Source organism: Erythrolamprus reginae, chromosome 5, assembly GCF_031021105.1.
Source record: "Erythrolamprus reginae isolate rEryReg1 chromosome 5, rEryReg1.hap1, whole genome shotgun sequence".
Taxonomy (NCBI): domain Eukaryota; kingdom Metazoa; phylum Chordata; class Lepidosauria; order Squamata; family Dipsadidae; genus Erythrolamprus; species Erythrolamprus reginae.
The window spans coordinates 41,633,435-41,644,233 of NC_091954.1; positions in this window are offsets into that span (position 1 = coordinate 41,633,435).

The window sequence follows — 10,799 nt, forward strand, 5'->3', positions numbered from 1 at the left end:
TGAAGCCCATCTTTTTAAAAAAGAATCAAAAAGTGGCTTCATAGACATATTAATGTGGTTTCTTTTGGCAAGTAGATGAAGTCCTTCATTGTTAAAATATTCATGACCGGGAGAGCCGTGGTACCAAGGTCAATCAATAAATAGGCATAACAACTAAATCAGCCAATGGGAGCTTGAACATATTTGAGTCTGTGCAGTGAATCAAAACTGAAACTTAAGTTAGAAGGCTAGGTGTGGCTCAGTCCACTCTACTCTGTCTGCTCTGAACTAGAAACTGCTGCTTGTAACTGCTGCTATATTAAAAAAGAACTCTGCTACTGGTGTTGTAAATACTCCATCTGTTATTATGTTTATAAAGAAGTTAATGAATCCAACTGAATCAGTTTGTCTGTGTGTGCTTTCTGGAAATTATTTTCTGCATCAAACTCTGACATTGCCTTTTTTCAGGGTATGTTTTGATTTCCCAGTCTAGCTTACAACCCCACCAGACCTATAAAAAACAATTGCCCATATGCAAGTTAATTGGAATGTTAAAAGGAAGCCATTAATAAGTGAGGATTATTTTAGTACTTCTTAATAGATGTATTTTCAGATCCATATTTCTTATTTTCTACCAGGGACTCTCTGGGAAGAGACATTAACAGATTGCTGAAAGTATCAGGTCAGTTTGAATAGTCATATTATGTGCTGACCCAATTATTATGAATGAGAAAATAAACAGAGAAACTGATAGTTAGGATAATAACTAAGATGGGAAAAGTTGTGCTGAATAATGAGGTTGTTCAAACTAATTACTTAAAAGTCTTGCCAAATAAATAGCATTACAAACTATTTTAGCAGCCTTTTCTTTAAAGGATTGGAACTGAAAATTCTGGGCTTCAGTCCAAAGACTGAATTTACCCAATGACCACACACTGACTAAGGAAAAATTATCTAATGAAATGGAAGGATGAGGGCTACCTCAAACTCCCATTTACTTGGTTTAACTTCAATAATGTACTAGATGACATGTACAGTGATCCCCCGTTTATTGCGTCCCCAACCATTGCGAACAGGGTACTTCGCGATTTTTCAACCCGGAAGTCAAAATACCATCTACGCATGCGTGCCCGTTTTTTCTATGGGCACGCATGCGTAGATGGCAACCGGGAGATCAGCTGCTGGGCGGCTTCCCTGAGTCTTCCCCCTCTTGCTGGCGTCAGCGAGGAGTTTCCCCACCGCCCACGCAAACTCCTCGCTGCCGCCCGCCCTTCGCCCGCCCACGCCGTTCATTCTCGCCGCTTTTGAGCTGAGTCCGGAAGCGAATTCGCTCCCGGACTCAGCTCGAAAGCGCCGAGAGCCAGCGTGGACAAGCCGTTCGTTGGCGCTTGCTATCGGCGCTTTTGAGCTGAGTCCGGGAGCGAATTCGCTCCCGGACTCAGCTCGAAAGCGCCGAGAACCAGCGTGGACAAGCCGTTCATTGGCGCTTGCTATCGGCGCTTTGAGCTGAGTCCGGGAGCGAATTCGCTCCCGGACTCAGCTCGAAAGCGCCGAGAACCAGCGTGGACAAGCCGTTCGTTGGCGCTTGCTATCGGCGCTTTTGAGCTGAGTCCGGAAGCGAATTCGCTCCCGGACTCAGCTCGAAAGCGCCGAGAGCCAGCGCCCCCCGGACCCCCAACCCGGGTTTGGGGGGCTGCTAGGAAGCCCTCCATGCCGGCGGCAAACAGCCGCGCCGCCCCCAATCTTCGGCTCCTCGCTAGCGCTGTGGGAGTAAAAACACCATCTGCACATGCGCAGATGGTGTTTTTACTTCCGCAGCGCTACTTCGCGAAAACCCGCTCGTTGCGGGGGGTCCTGGAACGGAACCCTCGCAACGAGCGGGGGATCACTGTACTGATATCAAGATACTATAATACATCATGCAGATAATTGGTGAAAAGTATAGAATTCATTAGTCTGGGAAGATTTTTTAAAAAGCTTGTGATAGTTTTGTTACCATCTACTTAATTAGCAGTGTCTCTCATAAGAAATAAATACATTGGCATAATTGGAATACGAGTTGCCAATTCTGACAGGAGGACCTGAATAAATCGTGGGAGGAAAATCTTTAGCGGAAGGTAAGCTAATCGTGAAATTTTCTAGGAATTCAAATGGAAAAAGAGATCCCTTATTTGTGGTTCAAAATCTGCTTTTTAATAGAACTGCCTTAGAATCAATGTAGCTTCTTATTCAGTATCGTGCACATTCAATATCACAATTGATTAGAATATGAATGATTTTTGGAGCCATTTTAATTTCAGCTCTAGGTTAATTTGCTTCCATTGTCTACATATTTCAATTTTTTTGATGAATTAGAATTTATTTTTTAAACAAAAATGTCCTCCACCTTGGTTCCAACAAGAACCAATAATAATAATAATAATAATAATAATAATAATAATAATAATAATAATAATAAAAAAAAAAATTAGATTTCTATGCCGCCCCTCTCCGAAGACTCGGAGCAGCTCACAACAAGAAAACAGTACAAATCCAATAGTTAAAAACAATTTAAAACCCCTTAATATAAAAAACAGTGATACATCTCAGACAAACCATACATAAAACGGAAACAGCCCAGGGGAATCAATTTTCCCATGCCTGACGACAGAGGTGGGTTTTAATGAGTTTGCAAAAGGCAAGGAGGGTGGGGGCAATCCTAATCTCTGAGGGGAGTTGATTCCAGAGGGTCGGGGCCACCACAGAGAAGGCTCTTCCCCTGGGCACTGCTGGATGACATTGTTTTGTTGACGGGACCCAGAGAAGGCCAACTCTGTGGGACCTAACCGATCGCTGGGATTCGTGCGGCAGAAGGCGGTCCCGGAGATATTCTGGTCCGATGCCATGAAGGGCTTTATAGGTCATAGCCAACACTTTGAATTGTGACCGGAAACTGATCAGCAACCAATGCAGACTGCGGAGTGTTGGTGTAATATGGGCATACCTGGGAAAGCCCATGATTGCTCTTGCAGCTGCATTCTGCATGATCTGAAGTTTCCGAAAACTCTTCAAAGGTAGCCCCATGTAGAGAGCATTACAGTAGTCGAACCTCGAGGTGATGAGGGCATGAGTGACTGTGAGCAGTGACTCCCGGTGCAGGTAGGGCCGCAACTGGTGCACCAGGTGAACCTGGACAAACGCCCCCCTCGCCACAGCTGAAAGATGGTTCTCTAATGTTAGCTGTGGATCGAGGAGGACGCCCAAGTTACGGACCCTCTCTGAGGTCAGTAATTCCCCCCCCCAGAGTGATGGATGGACAGATGGAATTGTCCTTGGGAGGCAAAACCCACAGCCACTCCATCTTATCAGGGTTGAGTTTGAGTCTGTTGACACCCATCCAGACCCCAACAGCCTCCAGGAACTGGCACATCACTTCAACTGCTTCGTTGACTGTACATGGGGTGGAGATGTACAGCTGGGTATCATCAGCGTACTGATGATACCTCACCCCATGCCTCTGGATGATCTCACCCAACGGTTTCATGTAAATATTGAATAGCAGGAGGGAGAGGACTGACCCCTGAGATACCCCACAAGGGAGTAACCTTGAAGTCGATCTCTGCCCCCCCACTAACACTGACTGCGACCAACCGGAGAGGTAGGAGGAGAACCACTGAAGAACAGTGCTTCCCACTCCCAACCCCTACAGCCGGCGCAGGATACCATGGTCGATGGTATCGAAAGCCGCTGAGAGGTCAAGAAGCACCAGGACAGAGGATAAACCCCTGTCTCGGGCCCACCAGAGATCATCCATCAACGCGACCAAAGCAGTTTCCGTGCTGTAGCCAGGCCTGAATCCTGACTGCTGAGGGCCTAGATAATCGGCTTCTTCCAAGGACTGCTGGAGCTGGAGCGCCACCACCTTCTTAACAACCTTCCCCATAAAGGGAAGGTTAGAGGCTTGACGATAGTTGTTGAGAATGGCTGGGTCCAGAGAAGGCTTCTTGAGGAGGGGGTGCACAAATGCCTCCTTGTAGGGAGACGGAAATGACCCCTCCCCAAAGAAGCGTTGACAATCTCCTGGACCCAGCTCCGTGTCATCTCCCTGCTGGCCGAAACCAGCCAGGCGGGACATGGATTCAGTAAACAGGTGGCGGAACTCACAGCTCTAATGGCCTTGTCCACTTCATCAGGTGTCACCAGATCAAGCTCTTCCCAGACAGATGGACAAGGACGGCCACAGTTGAGGTCTGCCCGGATGTGACTTTATCAGCAAAAAATGTGTTAAAGTCCTCGGCACTGCTCTGAAGGGCTCCCCAACTCCCCCCTGGTTAAGAAGGGAGCAGGTCACCCTAAACAGAGCGGCAGGGCGAGATTCCGCTGATGAAATCAAGACGGCATGATATGCGCATCTTGCCGCTTTAGCGCCACTTTGTAAGTCTTAATATGAGCTCTTACAAATGTTCGATCAGATTCGGACTTACTCTTCCTCCATCGCTTCTCTAGATGTCAGTTGCAGTAAGCAGATCAGTTGATCACGAGGTGTTGCTGACACATCGTTTGCTGTTCTGTCAGTAATCATCTAACCTACCTCATTGAGTTGTCGATACTGGCTTCAGTCTTAACTGCAAATGATATTTGAATGAGTATAATTTATTAATCTGATGCAGGAATGAGACTGTGTTTGCTGCTTCTTGTTTTGACCCAGTTGTGCATCTCTTAATTTTACACTGGAACTCAATAGTCCAAATGAGTGTACATGATGCTGAAAATAGAGTCAGGAAGCAGGTTTGGGGTTTTTTTTATATCAAACCCAAGGGAATTTTGGATATAAAACACCATTTTAAAATAATCCATCTATGTTATAATTGAACACCCATCCCACAACAGGGGGTGAAGAATAAGACAACACCTATCTCAATTTTCAATGCAATCCTTGCTGCAGTTCCAAGAAGATTCCACAACCAATTGCATCCTGATTCATCTGATCCCGAGGGCACAGATAAGCCCCCAAGTGGCCTCAACAACTCTCAAAGAATGCTAATGACCAGATGGCTACAAAGAAATACAATCCTTCCATTACACACACACACACACACACACACACACACACACCTCTTCCATCTCTCCACCAACAGAAGTGATGAAGCTTCTTGGATGAGAAACAAAACATTCTAAGTATCTTTTCTATCCTTCCAGTCACCTGGCAAAGAACGAAGTATAGCAGTCTTCCTTGTGGTATTCACACATAAACCTAACATAAGGGATAAAGATGTACACTAGGTGTGAAATGCTACCGGTTTGTCCCTGTTTGGGTGTACCAGTAGTGGTGGCTGCCAGCTCCACCCACCAGCATGGATACCATCATTTTCTTTTTAAAATGTTGTGCGCATGCACAGAGAGCGCATGGAATAGAGAAACAGAGGGTGAAAAAGCACATGTTCCTGCAAGTAAAGCATGCACGTATGCGCAAAGCGTACACTTCTGAACTGATAGGAAAAATAAGTAGATTTCACCAAGCACAAAAATAACATTAGTTCATGAAGCATATGAAAATACAATCCCTTCCTACATCTACTGTTGATAAAGGGTTTGAAAAACTTCCTGTGTTTTGCATGCTGTCCCTGCTGCATATGAAGCAAATAGTGCTATGGAAGCTTCCAGCGTTCTCTTCTCACCCAATCCTTCCTCAAAACAGCTATTTGTATGTGTGCACAAAATTTTTGCTACCACACTGTGGGCGTGGCTTATGCAGGATGCCCTGCATTTTCTTTCAGTGCAAATTGGGTGCTCTGGGATGGAGCTCCATTTTCGCTACCCCACTGCGTTCCCTCCCATCCGGGCAGTAGCCCACCCTGTATGTGTGTATTTGTACCTCTTGCTGTGTGTGTTTACTGACTACAAACTAGTACTTTGATTGGAAGTGGAATGTAATTCACAAAGATTTATGACCAAATAATACTTGTTAGTTAGAATATTTGTTCTATTTCCTATAACAGAGTCACTCACCATAGGTAGAAACTTTATCTGAACATATCTTAATAAACACCATTTCTTACATCCTAGTTTATCAAGAACAAGACGGTTAGTATTTTTTCAAGAGTGCATTGCTTCCTTTTAAAACTTCAGAATTGTTCTGTATAGATTGAGCTTGGTTGCATTGAAATGTTTTATATAGTGGCACAGTTGTGTATGATTGAAGGTCACCCATGAGGTTGATAGGGATATTCGCCCTGTCATATCTGTTGCACATGAGGGGGAAAAATTGGTTTTCCCTCCAGTTCAATGCTATATAGCAGTTCATTCAACCTTGCAGTTTTAGCTAGAGCTACGATACCATAGAAATAGCCATAAATAAAGGCTCTGAGTCAGGAGTGAAATTCAAAATTTTTCCCTACCCACCAGTTCTGGGGGCATGGCTTGGTGGGCATAGCAGGGGAAGGATACTGCAAAGTCCCCATTCCCTCCCCACTCCTGGGGGAAATATATTGCAAAATCTCCATTCCCACCCCACTCTGGGGCCAGCCAGAGGTAGTTTTTGCCGGTTCTCCAAACTACTTTAAATTTCCACTACTGGTTCTGAATTTCACCCCTGTTCTGAGTTTAATCTGGGTGATAGTTCTCTCCAAAAATCTTTCAAATGCAATAAAGGGTACTTGGGAAGCTGAAAATATCATTATTAAATGGACTTTTATGCTGCGATCATATAACTGGATACTGACATTCTAGGAATGTTTTCTTCAGTTTTCTGAAAGATATAGTCTGCTTAAAGACAAGCCTGAGGAGATAATAGGGAGCATCTGATACATTGTTTTGGGGCCCATAGGGCTCAAAGGGAGCCCATGAAAGGGATTTTTTTAAAAAAAAATGTTTACAAAACCAATTTTTTAAAAATAAAAACAGTTTCTTCATTTATGAATATACAGTGGTACCTCTACTTACGAACTTAATTCATTCCGTGACCAGGTTCTTAAGTAGAAGAGTTTATAAGAAGAAGCAATTTTTCCCCACAGGAATCAATGTAAAAGTAAATAATGTGTGTGATTGGGGAAACCACAGGGAGAATGGAGGCCCTGTTTCCTCCCAGGAGATTCCTAGAGAGGCCCCACAGAGACTTCTTCCTGCCTGTTCCAGCCCTGTTTCCTCCCAGGAGATTCCTAGAGAGGCCCCACGGAGGCTTCTTCCTGCCTTTTCCGGCCCTCTTTCCTCCCAGGAGATTCCTAGAGCGGCCCCACAGAGGCTTCTCCCCACCTTTCCCAGCCCTGTTTCCTGCCAGGAGATTCCTAGAGAGGCCCCGCAGAGGCTTCTCCCTGTCTTTTCTGGTTACGGTTTCAGAGGCTCAGGTTTATAAATAGAAAATGCTCCTTGAGAAGAGGCAAAACAATCTTGAACACCTGGTTCTTATCTAGAAAGGTTCGTAAGTAGAGGCATTCGTAGGTAGAGGTACCACTGTATTTTATATTTCATTTCAGTTTAGGAATGGTTATGAAATGTCATCTCAAAAATCTGGAATTCAAAAATGCAAGGAAAAACAAAAACATGATGAGATTAATAAAAGGGATGACAATCATTAAATGCAGCGATGGTGCTCTTGCTCACATCACCCAGACGCGGTGGGTGGGGGCACCTCTCCTGAGTGTGTGTGCACGCGCATGCCTGCACTGTCCCTTCCTTTTTGGCCAAGGCCTCTCCGAGCGGCATGTGTGAGGCGAGCGGGAAACAGCCTCCTTCTGAGTTTGTTTGTTTATTTAATTTTATGTATGTATGTATGAATGTATGTATGTCTTTATTGATTTATCCAATACACAATACATATTGAAGAGAATAGACATGTAGTAGTATATATAAAGAAAAAAATAAAAGAAAATATATAAAAATAGAGGAGAAGATATATGAAAGGAAGAAAAGATATATGAAATAAAGGAGAGACAATTGGACAGGGGACAAAAGGAACACTGGTGCACTTATGTATGCCCCTTATTGACCTCTTAGGAACCTGGAGAGGTCAATCGTGGATAGTCTAAGGGAGAAATGTTGGGGGTTAGGGGTTGACACTACAGAGTCCGGTAATGAGTTCCATGCTTCGACAACTCGTTAAAGTCATATTTTTTACAGTCAAGTTTGGAGCGGTTAACATTAAGTTTGAATCTGTTGCATGCTTTTGTGTTGTTGCGGTTGAAGCTGAAGTAGTCGCCGACAGGCAGAACATTGCAGCATATGATCTTGTGGGCAATACTTAGATCGTGTTTTAGGCATCATAGTTCTAAGCTTTCTAGACCCAGTATTATTAGTCTATTTTTGTAGGGTATTCTGTTTCAAGTGGAGGAGTGAAGGGCTCTTCTGGTGAAGTATCTTTGGACATTTTTGAGGGTGTTGATGTGGTATGGATTCCAGACAGATGAGCTGCATTCAAGGATGGGTATGGCAAAAGTTTTGTAGGCTCTTGTGAGTACTGTGAGATTGCCGGAGCAGAAGCTGCGTAGGATCAGGTTAACAACTCTAGAAGCCCTTTTGGTGATATTGTTGCAGTGGGCTTTGGCACTTAGGTCATTTGATATTAGAATTCCAAGGTTTTTTACTGAGTGGGGGTTGGCTTTCCCATACGGGAGACATAGGAGAGCCTGGCAGTAGCTGTGTCACCCACTTCCGATGCCCTTTCTACCCAATGCAGAGGGGTCCAGAGGCAACAGCAACTCGGAGGCTGAACGGCCAGCAGCAGAGTCACCTGAGGGATGGGAGGCTCAGCTGGAGCCCCAACTGGCTGGAAAAGTTAATGCCAATGAGGCTGAGGAGAAGGAGGAGGAGGAGGAAGAGGAAAAAAGCAGCAGGGGCCCATATTAGTCTTGTTCCATCACTTAATAATCCTCTTGGCACCCCTGCTTGAAGATAGCAGCTTCTGCTCTACTGCTGTCTTATTAATAACAGCTTCATGCTCTTCAGATCTTGTTAGTGTCAGCAGTACACTGTCATTTTGTATTCTGTGAAATGAAATTGTCTTTTAATTATGAATTTAGTCCATCTCTTGCCTTTTCCTCTAGTGATTTGTCTCTTACCTATGGAACAGGAAGAGAAAGTATGTGCATGTGTATGTGTGTGTGTGTGAGAGAGAGACTGATGTTTTATGGTTGGGTCAAATTTTTTTTCTGTCAAAGAAAGACAAAATGGTGAAGGTAATAGAATTGGGCTGTCATTTTCTCTGTAAATTCATTATGATAACTCTGTGGCTACTTGCTATTGCTTAGATGATTGAAAAAAGAGCAGTGTTTTCAATGGAGAAAAGAAATCAGTAATATTACCTGTTGTGGTTGGCTCTGGCCCAGCTCCTGCCCCAAGGAATGTGGAGGTGGATATGGGGGAAACATCCACATGCCACAGGCCTGTTTTGCTCCCGATAGAATCTCCCGATGAAGGCTCCTCTGATGAAGGAGGCGTGAGTAGCAGGGAAGAGGGGAATTTGGCAGACAGCCCAGGAGGAGATCAATCATCCTTATCATCCCTGAATTCTGAACAAGAACTTATGACAGACCCACGCCTGCGGAGAGTGATGCATAGGAGTGAACAACTGAAGGATTATTACAGGAGATAAGTGAGGCCACCTGTGGTTGGGTGGGGCTGCTGTAATTACTGCTACAGATAAAAAGAGCAGCGTGCTGGTTTAGCCTTGTGGAAGTTTATCTGATTCATAGTTTCGTCAAGATCGTGGTTTTGCTGTTTCCCTGTTCAAGATTGTGTGTGAGCTTTCTGGACTTTGGAATTGGACTCAATTTCCCAGTTACTGGGTGAGAAATTGGATTGCATTTAACCTGTGCCTTTTGTGTACCAGAAAATCCCTTTGACATTTAAAAAGGGAGTTTTTTCTGCTTTTCTGTTGATAAAGACTTTTGGTTTTCCTTCTATCATGTGGTGTGTGTCTTTTTGGACCAATTACCCTGTAATTACAGGCGGTTGGGACACACCGGCAGAACATTACCTACATATTTATCTGCCAAACACCAGGCGATTTTCACTAAACAGAAACTCTCATACTTTGGGAATGTGGTATGAATGAAGAATTGAAAAAAAATATCTCTGCTTTGCAAGACAAAGAAATAGGAGGGTAACACAATGGATATCTAGATGTACGGTATCCAAGACGTTCCAATCTCCTTGGCAGAGCTGCAAGTTGTTATTACTTAGTGATTCATGTCCTTGTAGGTATTGAATTGAGGTTAACTCAGTGGCACCTAATGAACTAGCTTCTAATATGAGCTAAAATATCAAACTGTATTTAAGCTGATATTTTTTAAAATATTTGTTTCAAATAATTAAGATAAGGTATTGAAACTTATCCCTGAACAAGGATCTCAATACTTACAATATTTTTTCAGATTGGGCCCAGTGAGAAATTGTACAATAAACAATTAGCAAGATAAGCTAAAGCTCCTCTTACAAGAAAGCAAAGGGAGTTAATATACAATAATCCTCGGAGTCCGCCGAGAGGGGCGGCGTACAAATCTAATTAATAATAATAATAATAATAATAATAATAATAATAATAATAATAATAATAGAAAACTTATGAGTGAAGGCAAATATATGTGTTCCAGGATCAAATCTGGGTCAGTTATCTGGACCAGAGATTTTGTCTTCTGAGTTTCTGCTGGAGCCCATCCTTGGGGAACCTCTCTATAACAGAGTGTTCTATATGTGTTATTTATAGCCCCTGTTGAAAGAAGCTTTTAAGATTTTGATTGGGGTGTGTTGATGGCTGGCTTTTAAGTCATTAGGTGTCATTTGCTTGTACTGCCCAGCTCTCCTTCTAAGTTCTTAATAAGCTGGTGGTAAATCAGCACTCCTGTTGA